General features: G+C 42.4%; 1 protein-coding gene across 3 annotated transcripts in view; it reads right to left on the bottom strand.

The window, feature by feature from the left end:
• Patj (PATJ crumbs cell polarity complex component) overlaps positions 1 to 18,165 on the bottom strand; it is a 300,765-nt gene that overhangs the window by 144,338 nt on the left and 138,262 nt on the right. The gene's annotated exons all lie outside the window — the stretch shown is intronic.

Here is an 18,165-nt window from a genome sequence, read left to right as displayed (position 1 = left end):
CAATCCTGGAACTACAGTTGGGAGCAGGAGGTAGGAAGCTGCAGCACTAGCTGGAGAAGCCGGGATGAATGCTGTGAGCAGTGCTTGGGATGCATTGCTACTTCACTGTGGAAGGCTAAGAAGCCTGACCATTTAGCAGGACTGAAGTTTGTACCCCAGAACGACGGGAAACGGAGAGGAACCAAGTTAACGGTATCTAGGGGAAGAGACCAAGAGTAATCTAAGGAGACAGAATGGCAACTTTCCTCCATTTATTCATTAAAAGATCTGAATGCCAGCTCTGTAACAGACACTGTGCTCCTCACTATGGGGTAGATTAAAAGAAGTAAAGCCTGAATTGATACTGTCATCAAAACCACCGAAAGTTCCGAGTGCCACTGGGCTCGTTCGGACAGTGATTTCATGTGGATATGCAGTGCCTAACCTCTTCATACCCAACTTCATGCTAAGTTTGGAGGGACAAAGAAGCCAGTCCAGAATTCAAAATCAAGAAAACAATGAGGGCCAGGGAGCTTAATCCAAACAAACGGCATACTGAACAAGAGAATCCAAAGTTTCCTGGGTCGGGACACTGACTGCTGTCAGTCTCAACGCTGAGGCGAGCGGCTCAGGTTGGAAGTGAAGCCACAGCTGGGCTATCCCCACTTCTCAAGTCCACAGGGAGCCCAGCTCCTTCCTTCTTTATCTCAGGCCATGAGACTGAGGCCTCAGCAAAGCCCTCTGGTAAGGAGGTGTGGAGACACTCAGGGCAATCGTGCAGTGGGGGAGAGATCTGGCAAATGATCAATCTACGAAGACAAATATAGGTTCATTGACCACCTGATGGTTACAACAACATGAAAGGAGGTTAGTACTGAGGGGAAGTATATCCGCCTCAGTAGGGAAGAATGTAACATAAGGACCCTGTTCACGTGCACAGGGTCCCTGCTACACTCCGTGCCCACGAGGCTTGGCTGTCAGAGTTTACTACACCTGTTTCCCAAATTACAGTCCCTGGATGAGCTGTGACAGGGGCTCCATTTCTAATGCTATCTGGACTCTCTGTCAAATCTACAAATTCTCACTTCTTGGAGATGGGCCCAAGAAGTCACTTTTATTACATTATTTTAGTAGATTTCTGTAGACAGTTGTTGGGCTGAGCTGTGTGTCAGTGGTAGTTTCCTGCAAACAAGATCCAAGTGTAAATAAATTAAAAAAAATGTTTTCAAATTTGAAAATGTCACTGGAAAAAAAAAAGAATATAATTCCAAAAGCATTTGTGTTACACTGTCTATATCACAACAGGGAGTGGGGTGTTTTTGTTTTTTAGTCTCCATAGAAATACTGTGTTGCAAATGCCCTGTGGTTATAGCACAGCAGAGAGGTGAAAGACCTGGCTAGATGCCTCATGCAGAGCTGATTAACAAAGGTCCCATGAGCATCAGTTCATTGTCACCAGCTCTGAGGCTTACAGCGTTAGGTGTTTAATTACATTTTGTGCAAGTGGGAAAATGATAGTTTCAGATAATTAAACTGTAGCAGAAAGAAGAAAAGGAATTCTAATGTGGTATCTGCCAGGTGATCTGGCCCCTTACTGACAGAAGACAATCATGCTCTAAGCATGCACTTGCAATTAGGCCCTGTATACAGCATCGCTTCTCATAATTGTCAGAATAAGGTTCAGAGAGGAAGGAAGCAGGATTCTAGCTGAGATGTGGCAATGTTCTGCTGAGCTGCCATAGTCGTTCCTTGTGTTACACACGTTCTTACTAGAGGAAGAAACTACCTCTGAACACTATAGGCAGGGCTACAGGTTTATCATAAATATACAAATGATATATAAAAACACAAATTTATAAATTCTTTTAGTACCTACACTGATCAAGAGATGGGTTACAAGTTAATCAAAACTTCTTATTAGGACTGGGGATCCAGACCAATGGTATAGTACTTTCCAAACTTATAAGGCTCTGGGATTTTTAAAATTTAATTTGTTTTGTTGAGATAGGGTGTATGTATGTATACATACATACATACATACATACATATATCCCTTGCTATATGGGAACTCACTATGCAGACCAGGTTGGCCTTGAAATTAGAGCTCTGCCTCTGCATCTCAAGTTCAAAACAAAACACCCCACCATGCTAGAGAGGTCCTAGGGTTTTTAACCTTCAGTACCTTATATTAATAACAATAACAACTCATATTCTCTCTCTCTCTCTCTCTCTCTCTCTCTCTCTCTCTCTCTCTCTCTCTCTCACCCCCCTCCCACTGCAATGAGTTAAAGCCTGGGAAAATTAAAATGATAATGTCTTGTTTGGGTCATTCATATGTTTATTTATTATTAAGAATTAATTTTTAGGGTCAAAGACTTACTAAAAGATACATAGTAAAGCTAAAAAGATCTAGTTAAAGAAATAACTACCTTTCAATTTTCATTTTGCTATATTGTACCTACTCACCTATTACAAAGTAGTTAACTTTGTTTTCCATCGGTTTCTAACACAAGGAACCTGAGAACTTAGGCTGAGGATAAAGAGCTCAGCATGGTGCCCTGCACCTACCAAGTCTGTGCCTGGAGTTATTCCCCCTCCAGATGTAGCTTTCCTTGTCTCCTACAGAGTTCCTAAAAGCTCCATTAAACCAGTTTTAATTACACAGCATGTTTTTAAATTATTGCTATAATTGTCTTTACTTTACACAAGAGTAAACAGACTACGCGAGTTTAACTAACAGGCACAAGGTTACACAGAAATGAATTTTTAAACAGTGACAAAAAACATCTCATGAGACCTTTGAAATCAGTTTAATGGGGGGGAAAAACAACATGAATTTTATCATTTGTTACAATGTGATCCAAACATAACTCACTTCATTCAAACGACACTAAGCAGTAATAAATACTTGTATTTAGTAATTTCATCCTATGAGGTTACAGCTCAGCTGTACACACATAATTTGAGCACCAGCTTTTCTGAAGTCAGTAACACATAGAGACTTGAGGTGAAGAAAGCAGCCACCAGCAAGTTCTTCGTCTTGCTGCCCAGGCATTGGCGTATTCACAGCTCTTAGGGCATGGGGTAATTACTAGAGAGCTGTGGGGAAGAACTACTTATGGGATTAAGAACCTGACTCTATTGTTCAGACAAGAAATCTTGGGAGATCGGATCAGTAGCCAGTCTCAGGTTGGTCATGGGTTAAATGGAAATAATCTTGCCTGCTTTAGCTCACAGGCTTCATAAAATGGTCCAAACACTTATGTAAGAATAAAGTTTATTGTGTTTGAAGTGGGGGATGGGGGTGGTAGTTTTCCTAAAGATAGTTTACGGTTCTGAGGCTTTTGTTAACAAAGACTGACAGAAAGAAGATGAGATAATCCTTCTTAAATCTATATTTGGAGGAATATAAAACCAAGGGACTGAAACTTTGATGCTGACATATCTTTTGAATAGTCAAAAGTTCTTAATGAAAAATCTAACAGGGACAGAGGGAATGGGTGGATGCTGTAGAGATTTGTTAGGCCAGTGGCACTGTGGGTACTTCTTCAGCAGGAGCACTCAGGTGTCCATTGTACCTGTCAAAAGGTCATGTGAACGTGCCGTGACCATGCAACAGTGAGAGTGACTTCTAATGCAAACCACAGATTGGTATAATGAGCATGCATCTCAGTAGTTCATCCATGACAGCAGAGGATACTGGTGGGCGGGGCTAGTAAGGGGAAGGGGAACTGGAGATTTCACTGTGGGTCTAAAGGTGGTTTCAAAACAGAGTCAGGTAAATAAGATCTAGTCCCGCTATTATGGTATTTCTAGAAGGAATAAGGCAAAACTTCATGACCTGGATGTGGTAATGATTTCTTGAACATGATGCCTAAAGTAAAGATAGACAAATTGGGATGATAGTTCACTCATCAACTGATTGAAAAGCCACAAGCTGAATGAAGAGTGTACTTGACAAGCAGTCTGTATCTTGAATATACACTAAAAACTTGTAATTGATCAACAAAACAACTCACTCTTAAAATGGGCAAAGAACATGGAGAGACACCGCTTCAGGATCATATTCAGCTGCCAGGATGCACGTGAGACTGTGCTCAGCATCTCTGAGCAGGACAGAATCAGGATGGAAACCTCAGTCAATTAGCATTTCATGGGAATGGCTGCTGTGGGAACCGGTGTTACGAGAACTCCAAGCTGGGTCCTTGCGCACACACAGCGGTTAGCAGTAAACAGTGCAACTGCCCTGGGATCAGGAAGACAGTGTCCTGAGAACCTGACAAGTCTCATGCCACGTGCTCGAGCACTCTCAGTGTACATCCCAAAGATCCCAAAGCAGGTCTTGAAGAGATTCAGACCTCTAGTCCTAGCAGGGCCTGCCACAACTGCCAAGAGATGGAAGCAGCCCAACTGTCTACCAATGAATGCCTGGATAACTAAACGGGTGTATACACACAGTGAAATACCATGCACCTCGTACCTCAGAGAAAATCCTGTCATGTACTACAATATAGACAAACCCTGACAATACTGTACAAAATGAAATAAGTCAGTTGCTTTATACCAGGGTGAACAGTTGACCCCTTGGGCCTTCAAGATGGCTCAGGGAGCCAACAGCATTTTCGGCCTAGCCTGATAAACTTAGTTCGCTCCTTGGACCCCACTGTGAAAGGAGAGAACCAGCTTTGCAAAGTGTCTTCTGATCTGTACTCATTTATTCCCCTCCCCCCTCTCCCTCCCTCCATTTCTCCTTCCCTCCATCTCTCCCTCCCTCTGTGTTTGTCTGTCTGTCTGTCTCTCTCTCTCTCTCTCTCTCTCTCTCTCTCTCTCTAAAATAAGCAGCTAACCTAAATGGTAAATTATATATATTCTTTCTACAATAAGAGAGTGTCTATTTTAAGAAGTCCAGCTGTGAAATTGTACTTCAGATTCTGTTGTGACCTAGATCTGCATTTATCTAAACAACAAGTGATTCAGGAAGGAAACCAGAAGCTGCACATAAAAACTCCTTAAGGGAGGAGACATTTCTCCCACATACCTGAGAAGTCTAGCAAAAAAAAAAAAGTTCTGAACATCTAGCAGCTAGGACTCTGACAGTGACACAAAACAGATACCAGACTGTCAAAACCTGCAGCACACGTCAGCTCAGGAGCTGGTGCTGTGTGTCGCTGTGAAGTATTTATGACTGTGCTTTGGGCTTTAACGCACTTTTTTACAATATTTCTTCAGACACAAGATAAACAGGAGATAAAGATACAACAGCTTTAATCTGATCCTGTGCAGCTGACAGGAGGAACCAGGACGGGGTCTTATGCATCCAAGAACAACTGTCAGCATCAGAAGGAAAAAGACAAAGAGGGGCTGGACCTCCGAGGACGGAGGTGAGCGACACAGTCAAGGGCAAAGCAGGCCAGGAAACAGCTCCTTGACATCAACCTAAAGTGTCTTGGGCAATTCTTAACTCCAATGGACGAGGATAACTAAGCTATAGTTACCGCAAATAAATGGTTGCATGTAGTACTTCCACAGTCTTTCCTAGACATAAGGAACACAGGGAGCTGGGAGGGACTAAGAGAAAGGCTTGAAAACATTAGGCCTGTGCCTCGACCTAAGCCATGGATTCTTTTACAGAAAGTTGCCTGAAGCTCTTACAGTCAAGCTTTTCCTGCCTGGCGAGACAGTATTGACAGCTATCTCCCTCAGAGGACAGGCACTCGATCAGAACCAGGTCCCCAAAGCATCAACTTGACACTGAATGTACACAACTAATCTGTGACTGTGGCCTTCAGATGTTGGGGATGGGACACTGAATATATTTTATACTTCCAGGAACATCATACTGGTTCAAATGTTAGTGGAATTCTATAGGACTAGCACCACCCAGGACCAAGACCTGCTGACTGTTTCAAAGGGCACCTGCACGTGGTGAAGGCCTTATGTCTAGCCTCTCAAGAGTGAATTCCTGAGAGTTTTGGGGGAGCTTGAGCTACTAATCCCCTAAATCTCTAGGTCTGAAACTTAAGTGCTCAGCTTCGTCAACAGAGCCAAGGAAGAAGAACTTGGTGTCGGGGTTTGGATTTGGGCCCAAACCCAGCTCTGTCAGTAGCAGCTGAGAACTCTGGGCTGCCTCTGATTAGCCTTACTAGAGTGTTTCATATGTAATGTGAAAACTCTAACAATTCTGAGCTTGGATTGCTGGTGAGCATGTAAAGAAATGCTCCAAAGCATGTCTGATAGTGTCCCTACTTCCCTCCTGGACCTCACTCACATTTTACAATCCTGGGCCCCACAGTCTGCAGACGGCCATACTTTCTTGTTGTCCTTACCTGGTGCTCTGTTCCTGGGTTAGTGAGCTTCCTCCATGTTTTGACCTTGCCTCCATGAGCTCAAAAGCAGAAGTGAAAGGTTCCACTGCCTATGGAGGTTGACGGGAAAACTATTCTGTTCACTGATAGGTTCTGCAACTTCTGACTTAGAACAAACAAAAACATATAACATGCATGCAGGGAGACTGAAGACAACTTCAACTCTTACTATTGGGAAAAGCAAAATTTAGAGAGCTAATCTCAGATTACCACTGCAAGCCACAGACACTGTGCTCACAGGGAAAGCAGTAATTAAACTTAAGAAAACAGATTGCAGATCCTCAGGGGTCTGAAAAACAGGAAGGAAGTTGCCACAGGTTCAGTTGCTATTCGATCCAGATTATCTACCTGCTACAGTGTCACTTGTTAAAGATCAATCAAAACAAGGGACTAAATAGCTTACAAGTTATTAAACATACAACACAGTGCCTGGCACAGAGGAAGGAAAGCAATGAATATAAAAAGGAGATTTCAACATCCTACACGCCAGAGAAGCAGTCACTACTGACACAGAAGACAGGCATTCTTTTACAGACATATCAAAACTTTTCCAAGTCTGGTTCTCATGTCTGCAATTCCCACGCATGAGAAGGAGTGCTACAAATTCCACCTGGGCTAAATAGTGAGTTTCCAGGCTGGCACAAGCTACACAGAGAGACCCTGTTTCAAAACCACAATGAGCCTGGTGGTGGTGGCTCACACCAGTAGTTCCAGGGCTCAGGGAGGCAGAGATGCATGCATCTCTGCTTTTGAGGCCAGTCTGTTCTACAGAGTGAGTTCCAGGATAGCTAGGGCCATGCAGAGAAACCCTGTCTTGAAAAACAAAAACAAAAGAAAAAAAAAAAAAGAAATGAAGACACATCGTAGTATTCTAGTTACAGCCATCAGATGCCAATCTCGCTCTTAGATTTTTGTAAACTTTTAAGATCGTTGCTTCTGAAATTGTGAGGGCTCCCAGTACCAGGATGCACTCACATCTGTACTGGATCTGTTAAGATTCAAGGTAGCAGATACTGCAGGATACTGAACACCTGAAGAAGACATAAGAATTACTGAGCTAAGAACCAAAGGCCATTCAAGACACCAGGAATAAAATACTAATATCACTCATCTCAACCCAGACAAGCATGGGAATAAGAAATGACTCGAAGTACAAGCTTTCCAAATTTTACCTAAATGCTCATGAAGCCACCAACTTACCCATTTCCACGCGGCTAACATCAAGAGACTTGCTACTTCTCGAAATGCACTACTTCTCAGTGAAGGGAGAGCCATGTGCTGGCACTGAGGGAGGTCTGGCTCATGTTGCTCTGGGCCTCAAACAGTGAGGCACACCCTTCAGCTCATGGCGTACCTCCAGGGCTGTAATTTTCCCAATTCAGTCTTACTTGCTTGAATGGGAACCTTCAGTATTAAAATGTAAAGTGCGAAAGAATGCAATGACTATGTTTCATGTATGCCTTACCTATAAATTAAAACCAATAATGTATAAATTTATGTGAGAAACTATTAAGAAAATAAAATGTATGAAGCACTTAGCAAAGTATACAGTAAACCTTTTCAAAAGGGAAAAAGTAAAAGTAAACAGTGAGTATAAACAACTAGGAATTATATTTCAGTGTTCTAACACACAGGCTCATTGGGTGAGCTACAACCCTAATCTCCAGTTCGGAAATTGCTTTAGCTTGTAAGCTCAGGATATAGTGAGAAGCAGCACCCTTCTTGGTTGGTTTAGTCTCCTTTCTGTTCCACTGTCATGGTTACAGCACTTCTTGGCTCTTAATAGAGTTTTAGTTCCCTCTGTTGTTCCCTCTTTCCCTCCCTTACCCCTTTCCTCCTTAGATGCCCCCACCCCCAGTTTCTCTGCCTCAAAGTATAGCCCAGCCTGCTCTCAACATCACAAGAATCTTCCAAATGCTGCAGTGATAGGCATGCACACCTTTCATGGCTCACACAGACGCTAATTTTGACAGGATCATAATAGAGAGTCTGTCATGCTTACGTCAGTTTAAGATAACAACACCCTCCCCACTCCATGAAAACTAACTAATATTAATTGACTAAAATTAATTTTAACTGAGGGAGTAAGCAATGGACACAGTATGTGACTATGACATTAAACATACATTGGAATTAGGGGCTGGAGAGGGTGCTTACTGCTCCTGTAGAGGACCCAGGTTTGGTTCCTAGATCTAAATCAGATAACTTACAACCTCTTAAGACTCTAGATCTAAAGCCCGCTGACCTCCATGGGTAATTATAGGTACATGGTACACATAAACTCATGAAGGCACACATACATATGCACAATAGACAAGTACATAGATAGGTTTTTTTTTTTAATATTGAAGATATTTGCTAGAAAATCATGAGCAGTTAACCCTGAGCAGAAGCAATATGGATATATAACATGCAGCATACACATGCTCCACACACAGGCTCCACGATAGCACACATTTATAGTTACCCACAGTTCTAAAATTGAGTTCATATATTATTGTGATTAAATGCAAAGAATATGAAAATTTCTAATGAGTGCATCCATGTAATACAGTTTCCAGAAAATGAGGAGTTTACCGTGACTCTGAAGCATAGACAATGGCAACTTCATGGCAGTGAGATTTAAATGTATTTATAATTTGGATTGATTTAAAACAAACAAACAAACAAAACCCCAAACCTGAGAACTAAAATACAAGCACACTGAACCAACAGCTCAAGGAGTCTGGAGAGAACAGGGTGAGCCACCAGGCTCTTGGTCAACCCCACAGTTTTTTTGTCAATGCAAGTTTGAGAAGTAGCATTGACAAGATGAGAGACAGCTGCCAGAAAGAAATTCTAACTGCACAACAGAAACAAACACAATGAAGGCAATCATCCCTCTGGGAATCTTTAACTCACATATTTAACAGCTCAAATATTTCCCAGAGACTAAAGACACAGACTGGATAACAGGTCATGCAGGACCCTGTCATTAAAAGGCCCAGAAGTGATGCTGCAGAAAAGAGCAAAGTTTGTGCTCAGTTATCTTGAGCGAAGAGGCAGGAGCAAGGCGTGCTTGCTTAAATTGGGACTGCTGCATATGTCCTGCTAGTGCAGAAGAAAACTGAACTTGAGTCATTCTAAAAATGAAAAGAAAGTCACGATGCATCAGACTCTGTATAAACTGACCGGTAGATAAAGGTACTCATGAAGACTCTTACTGGTTCTAAATATTGTACATTTTAACCGGAAAAAAAGGAGCTCTGGTTCTAACAAACTAATATTTTAAAAGTCAAACAGATGCTCACGCCACTGAGAGTCCCCTACTGTCAACTGCGACATAATTTTTAGAACATATGTTTAACAAGGAAGTTGCTCATGATGCTTGCAGAAGCTGAGGCCTCCAACCTAAGGAATCAAAGGAGCAGGCTCAGATGGTGGAGATTGAGGACCAGTCCCATCGATCAAATACTCTTTAGGGAGTATTTACAGGTTGGGAAAAGCAGCCTTCTGTGTGCTGCTCTGATTCCGGTTCCGTAGTGATACACGGCTTTCATCTGTATCCAAAATGCTGACTTCTTAGCTTTAGAATTAATCAGAATACTCTCATTCTAATGTAAATACCTTTCTCCTTTTATCACAGTGAAGCCACAGATAATGCTAACAAATGCCCAGGAGATCTACTTCTCAATCCTGATTCTGACAGGCAAGCACATTGCATGCACGGAGTGTTAAAGATTTGGGTGCAGAAACTACTAACATATTCTTGACAGTCTAATAAAGTGCCTCATTTTCTAAAAACCCTGTAAGGCTGCCTCCATCGAAAGGTGCCGTGAGGATTCCAGCATGCGCCCACCTTGCCCATGCCCAAGCGCCCCTACTCTCTCACTTAAGAGAGATGTGTTCGCTTACTGCTGCTTAGATCATTAAACGATATGATATTCTACACCGACATTAAAGCAGCATTTGCCTGCATGCAGCAAGACCTGCAGTTCTGTCGGCAGCAGAAGCCTTACCTGGGAACCCTCCGTGGACCATGCTGCAGGACTGCTCCCTTCAGGGCTGCTGCATTCCTGACAAGTCGATGCTGGAAGCAGTTCCACTCTCTCCACCGACTCCGTCCTCTCTTCTCACGACCTTGGGCCTATATTCTTTTCCCCTCAGATTTTATTCTTTTAAAGGGCAACCTGTCATTCTGTTCCTACCATGGGAAACCATCAATTAAGCTCGTTTCAATCTCTCCCTCAAGCTAACAGCCACGTCTGCCAGTAGGCTGCTGCCTGGGGAGGTCTGCTGGCTGGCGAGAGGCAAAAATCCCTGGGTCTCCAGTCAGATCCTCGGATGCTGCAGGCTGCTGCTGGCTCTGACGCTCGGTCACCCTGCACACATAGGGACTGCATGCTGCAGGCTGTGACACCAGCCACTCTGTGCACATAGGAAAGATAGCTCTATTTCAGAGCAGGAGGCGATACAAACGCAACTATTTATTTTGTGGCCAACTTCAATTGATATCATGTTAATGTCCCATTTTCTTGCTGAGAAGCAGTGCTTTGGGGGGACAGTCTCTTTCCCATGCAAATTAAAGGCAGCTATGGATTTAAGCCTGCTCTAGGTCAGAATTGTCACCAACCTTTCTCTTCTTTATTGCTTCCAGCACAAAATCAGGTTTGTCACAAAGCCATCAGCCCAAACTATAATGCCTTAACCATGGCTCATTAGTGTCTCTGACACTTTAAATACAAGTTAGTTTTGGGAGGAAAACTTAAATGGGAACAACGGTAATTCATAGAAACTGTTTTTTAAAAGAAGAAAAAGCTAAACTCACTTCACTCACTGTGCCTTGCCAGACCAGGCCAGTACACCTAACCCACATATGACAAACTGCAAAGCTGTCTGTCATTTACGTTATAATCCAAATGTACCAATCACTTCAGTGCTGTCCAACCTTTTTGTGTAAACTACAGTTAAAATACTCATTTTTGTGATCACTGCATCATAAGCCAAGTGGGAGAAAAGTCAAGAACACACAAGGCAATTTAAATGTAGCTCAAAGCTGTTTAGCAGCACTGATTTGAAATGGATATGGCTGTTAAGTTCATGTGAACTATAGAAGCTTAAAACATTTTCATAATTCAAGAAAGCTAAAACAGGAAATCAGTATTTCCAGCTTCTAATCATATAGCTAGGATATAACTAGTTATATCCTATAATTCACTTAGTTATAAGTAGAAAAAGTCCATAAAGGACAATTAACTACGTAAGACATAAGGAAAATCATTCTATAAAACTAAAAAATTGAATCTTAACCAGTATTCTTATATTTTGTATTATCAAAACTAAAAAGGATTTATTTAGCAAAGGCCAGTGTGTGCTACTGATGCTGCCGGCTACGGGCAGTGAGCGTTCTCAAAACTGCATGCTTGGCTAGCAACTACTGTTGACTACAGTGACATCTATTGGGGAGGCAGAGAGCAAGGAGAGTCCGCAGGGCACCACGGACGCTATGGCTGCACAAAGGACCTCTGTCCACTACCTGTTTACACAACTTTAAAAATAGAAGCCAGCACTGGGCGCAGAGCTTCAAAGTGATACCTGGGTCCACCTCTGCCTTATCAGTACCCCATTTTGTGATTTGGAGCAAATTAGTGACTCTTGGGCTCAGGATTCTCAGCCATAAAATTAGACAAACGTCAGGTGCACTTTGCAGCACTGAAATGCCCTGTCCCCATCACAGAAGATAAGTGACTTTCCCCTGCTACCTGATTTCCACTCCTCCTTTAATGGGGACCTGATCACAACGTCAATTATCCCTTACATGCATAATATTTAATTCAAATTACAAAACTATGATTCAAATATATGTATTAACATATGTACATAACATATGTACGTAACAAATGCAGAAGTCAGTGATTTGAATACATTTAAAGAATAGTAGTGGTTTGAATGGGAAGGGCCCCCACAGGCTCAGGTATTGGTTCCCAGTGAGTGGTGCTGTCTGGGGAAGCTATGGGACCTTTGCTGGAAGAAGCCATGGACTGAAGGCAAACCTTGAGAGTTTATGGCCACACTGGACATTCAGTTCATGCGCTGTTTTTTGTCTGCAATCAAGATATTAGTTCTCAGCTTCCTGTTATTGCCTTCCTTCTGGTTACCTGCTCTCTTCCTATGGAACCAAAAGCAAACACACTTTTTCTTTCCCAAGTAGCTTTTGTTCGTTACAATGTATCAGTTTTAAAACAAGCCTCAACATTCCATGAAGCCTGAGAGCAGTTCAGCCCCACCTCTATCTAGAACACTTTGGTGAATAGAATTATGGCTTCAAGTCCCAACCAGTGACAATTGAATCCCTATTTCTACTGAGTCTCATGGTCAGTTGGCAATGTCTGGAGCCATGGTGACATGTAAAGTGGGTGGGAGGGTGCTGCTGCCACCCAGGCACACGGAGCCGTGGAGAGCTGAGGAATTGCTAGGTATCCTCCCATGCAGACAGACAGCCCTACAACAATCACTCAGCCAAGACAGTGGCACACAGCACAGCTCTCCACAGAACGGGCAACCACCAATCAGAGCACTGGACAGGAGAGTTCTCTACTCTCTTTTATCTTCCAAATTGCCTGACATTTCACTTACAAGTCAAAAGAACTTCAAGTTCTCATATTGACCAACAGTATATTTCACTTAGGTTTTGGATTAAAACCACATCACTCTTCTGGACTGCTTTAGAGACCCAAAGCCCAAGTGTGAGACAGCCACACAGCCATGGATATCCCAGCTGTTTTACACTTCTGATGCAGTACCCCTATGGTTTCTGGTTTTCCTCTCATTAGGAAATGTCTAACCTTTTCTAAGTGGACAATACTGACCAGGTGTGTGTGTGTGTGTGTGTGTGTGTGTGTGTGTGTGTGTGTGTGTACATGCGTAATTCATACATATGCCTGCATATGGAGCCAAAAATTTTAGATTTAAAATCTTTGAGACTACTGTGTCATCAGTACCTCCCTTTGTGTCCTTGTGTTTTTGGAGGAGTGTGGGGACTGAGTCCCTTGCTCTGCTAGCTTCCTAGGATGGTGGCGCTGGTAAATGTCCCTATTTTCTTCCAAACCTGACACAGAGTTTGTTTGTCTGATAAGACAGGTTTTTCTTCCCTGCATGAAGACATATAAGAATTTCCTGTAAAACTATTTTTAAACACCAAAAGTATATGCGCTTGATTTTATATATGCACATCAAGAGCTTTTGAAGACATCTGATGTGGAGCAACTAACTGCTGAGACCTGCTGAGAAGCAAACTTGGGGGAGTAGTTTAACAAAGGCACTTGGAGTATTAAATACAAAGGCAGCAGGGGAACAGCTCCTACTGAGAGAGTGCACCAAGCTTGCCCTGTAAGGGCCAGCTGTGTATCTGAGTTCTAGAGCACTAAGTTTTTATCAGTTTTTGCTTCTACATTTATAAATACTTGAACTCTCAGTAACAGTTTTGTTAATAAACTTCATTTCCCAAAAGCCCAGAACTCAAGAGGCTGAGACAAGAGAACATGAGTTCAAGATCAGCCTGACCTACATAATAAAGCTATTTCAGGAAAACAAATAAAAAATGAAACAACAAAAAACAGACAGGAAGTAAGGCACAACATGAGCTGCAATATCTGATAATTTAGGTTGTATAATCTGCACAAATCAGGTCGCCATGTGAGGTCATCAGCATGCTTCACAACTGACACACGTGCTAGGGAAGCATTCAAGTAAATAACTGACCAGAAGTCACTATGGCATAAGTAGGGTCCCCAAGTCCTTGGTGATTCTGAAGCCCTGACAAACAAAACATGGTTTTCAGTTTTGATACCTAGGGCTATCCCACACTGTGCTAGGTTTGCTTTCTGGTGCTGTGACAAACACCATGACGGAAAGCAACCTAAAGGAATATTTATTTGGCTTATACTTCCAGGTCACAGTACACCATGGAGGGAAGTCAGGGCAGGAAGCAGGCAGAAACTTGAGGCAGAAACAATGTGGAAATGCAGCTAGCTGCCTCACTTGCAAGACTTATGTTTAGCTGACTTATTTACACAGCTCAGGATCAGCTGCCCAGTAGGGTTGGCCCTTCTACATCAAATGTATGTCACAGAGAAATCCTGCAATCTCTGATGGTGGCAGTATTGCCAATAGCTAAGTGCTAATATAGTATATCACTCCTCAATTCTTGTTTTATAAATTTAATTAAAACTCAAGCAATTTGATTACAGTGATAACATTATTTTTTATAATTGGTCCTGGTATGTCATGAAATATGTTCGACAAGGTAAGGTAAGGCACCGAGACTCCAATGCCTCAGAGATTATGTGGTGTATATGAGGTGTGGCATTTAATTCTGACAATGTGAGCACTGGGTTATGTTAGGAAGAATCCCTGCTCCTCTTCTATATCAATTATGAGGTGCTAAATTCAGCAGCTGCCAGTGTCAGTGGTATTCTCACCTCCTCAGCAGCATGTCACAGCTAACCACCGAAGCAGAATGACAGAAGTGTCCCAGAAACACTGTCTGAGAATTTCACCCAAGCGTTTTCTGGAAATCACTGGGGTCACCAGGCAGAGAGTTATCCTCATATGGTTTTTTGAGACAGGGTTTCTCTGTGTAGCCCTGGCTGTCCTGGAACTCACTCTGTAGACCAGGGTGGCCTCAAACTTAGAAATCCTCCTGCCTCTGCCTCCCAAGTGCTGGGATTACAGGTGTGCGCCATCACGCCCAGCTCTCATATCATTTTTTTTTAAAGATTAATTTTAATTACATTCATGTGTGGGTATATGTACCAGCGTAGGTGCTCATAGAGGACAGAAGCATTGAGTCCCCAGGAGCTGCATCTGCTTGTGAGCTGTCCAACATGGGCACTGAAAACTAAACTGAGGCCTGTTGCAGTTGTATGCACACTTAACCACTGAGCAATCTCCTTAGCCCTCACAGATTAAGTAAATTCATCAGCTTCCATGACTCTAGCATTCCTGTCTACAGTTTTCAGAAGGTGATTCTTGGGTTGGAAGTAGTAGAATCAGCAGAGAATTGTTTAGAATTACTACTTTTTAGGTCTTCCTACATTTAAGGACTCTGAGTCTGGGTAGGACTGTCAGTCAATGATTGTCAATCTTCATAGGTGTTTCTGATGAACTCCAAAATTTGAAAGCTATAGGTCTAGATTAGTATTTCCCAGAATGTAGGTTATTATATAAACACTTTATAATAAAGTTTACTGTAAATAAATCATCTATAACCAGCACTTAAAAATCTAAAAAGGGGTAGAAAAAGAACAAAGTAAATCAGATTGTAAAGTAGTTTTTGTGCAACATTGTCTCAAATATACATGTATATTTCTACACAAGCAGCTCTGCTGGATGTTATGGTTTGGCCCTTACATGTCTCTCAAAATCCCATTTGTTAGGGCTGAAGAGATGGCTCAGTGGTTAAGAGCACTTGCTGCTTTTGTAGAGGACCCAGGTTCAAATCCCAGCACCTACATGCTAGCTAGTTCATTAAGAACCATAACTCCATTCCTAAGGAATCTGATATACTCTTCTGAATTCTGTGAGCACCAAGCATGCATATGGTGCAGCAAATTATATACATATAAAATTAAATCAATAAGCCTAAAACACAAAAGTCCCATGGCTAAGGCCTGGCAGCCAGTATGTGGCTCTGTTGGGAGGCCCTGTACACTCTAGGTGCGATCTAAAGTCGGGTGGTGAGGGAATGCTCATCACAAAGGGATGGACACTGGGACCCAGGCTCTCCTCTCTTATTCCACCTCCTCGAGTCTCTCATTTCCTCACAGTGCCCTCCCCTCTCTTCCATCCTCTAAGATTTGAACAGCTCCTGGGTCAAATGCTTCTAACTGCTGTGTTTCACAGACACAGGTGCAGATCAACAGGTCATCTCCCTGATCAGAGTGAAAGAAAACCCATTTCCTCTTAAAAACAGACTTTCCCTAGCATTCTCTCACAGGGATGGACGGCTGACTCACCCAGTTAAGATGCTGCTGCCTGGCACATTCTTGGTGTTTTTCAACTATCTGAAAACTGCGTGAGCCGTGCATGCCCAGCTCCAAGGATCCTATCTCAGTCTCTGAACCATTCTCCTAAACATGGTCTCACACAATGCACTGGCTTTGCTCGTACTACCTTTAGTATCTTATTTCATATTTACTTTTTATTCCAACTGTATTTATTCCATGCTAATTACTATTAAATGAGCTGATTATTCGTCATATCTCTTCATTAGAATATTAGCCAATGAGAAGAACATTCCCTGTCACTTTCCCAATACATCTCAATTGTGTTCACCCACCATAGCATCCATTCTACAAACCTTACCCACACTACAGTAACTACTTACCCACTTACAGCACTAACCAACTAACAAAGCCATTTATAGGGCTTTGCAGCCCTGTGTGTCTCATGCCTGTGATCTTTCTTTTAAATCAGCACTGCCTTGTGGGCCATCAGGTGAATTTACGATGCATACTTACAGCTGCAGACCTTGGCAAAATTATAAACTATTTTCATAAATGAAATATATCTTACTGGGACAGTAAAAATGAGGTAAACAGTAACCTGACTGACTTTTAGTTTAGGCAGATGAGCTATATATTAAATTAAATTAGTAAGGGTTACAGAACAGAGAAAACCTATAAGATCTATTCTAAGGAGAACAACGGAGGCCAGAGGCTTAGGTTGCAGGCTTGCTGTGTGAGCTATCTGCACTTCTGGGTCCACAGTGCAATTGGTGGTGTGTAAGACGGGAGGGGTGCAAACACCAAGAATGACAGACATAACAGACAAAGGAATGGAGAGAGGAGTCAGAGAGTGGTTTGCTGGAGAAACCATGAAATAAAAGTTTCTGTAGTGAGATGACAAGTCTTTTGACACTTAATGTAAATCAGTGTCTCTGCTGTTCTCGCCGCTATGTTATTGTGGGTGTGTAGCATACATGCCTTGGGGACGAGGATGTTGTCCCTCATATCTTACTGCGTGGAAGTGTTGTGAGCAAGAAGTCCACACCACTTTGTCCCTTTGTTTGGACAGGAGGCAGCAGCGAGGCTCTTCACAGCGCTGGTGTGGAAACCTCATTCTTACTATTTATTAGTTGTATGATATCAGATACACTCCTTAATTTCTCTGAGCTCCAGTTTCTCTGCTCAGATGAAGCAGAGTATTGTAAGACATCTAGTTTCTCGGTGATGAGCAAAGTGAGCCACAGATAGATTAGAATAAGCATTGCAAGCAGCGTGCTAGCATCTGTCTGAGAACAAGCAGGAGCTCACCCAGCAGTACTTGCACCAGTGGCTCTCACAAGAGGAGCCTGACCTGGCACTGCAGCATTGTGTCCCCACCTACGTGGTCATCGCACCAAGGAAAAATGAGCTGTTTCTTCATTTCACAGCTGATAGCATTTCTACACAGCAGACTATACTCAATCAAGCTTTGTTACCTACTAAAAATGGAGCAAGACAAAGGGCTCTCCAGAGACACAGAGCATACACCAAACTTCCATCAAGCCAGTTTGACTCTCAGATTTTTATTCTTCATTTCTACTTATTCCTGTTTATAAAAGTAACAGAGTGAACTTAATAATCATAACTAGCAACAGGAATAGCAAAGCCTTTTAGACATGTACCATGTGGCTTCTCAAGGCCTGTTCCTTCATCCAGCCCTTACTCTCAGCACATGAAGTACTGACTGACCACTCTTAGTGAAGAGGCCACAGTTAAGGTCATATGCTAACAAGTGCTAGAGCCTACTTTCAACTCACATCAAAATACTTTCATATCTTGATATAGAAAAAATCTTT

This window comes from Apodemus sylvaticus, chromosome 3 (genome assembly GCF_947179515.1).
Source record: "Apodemus sylvaticus chromosome 3, mApoSyl1.1, whole genome shotgun sequence".
NCBI lineage: Eukaryota > Metazoa > Chordata > Mammalia > Rodentia > Muridae > Apodemus > Apodemus sylvaticus.
The sequence above is the reverse complement of the archived record's forward strand: the minus strand, read 5'-3'. Positions and strand labels throughout refer to the sequence as shown.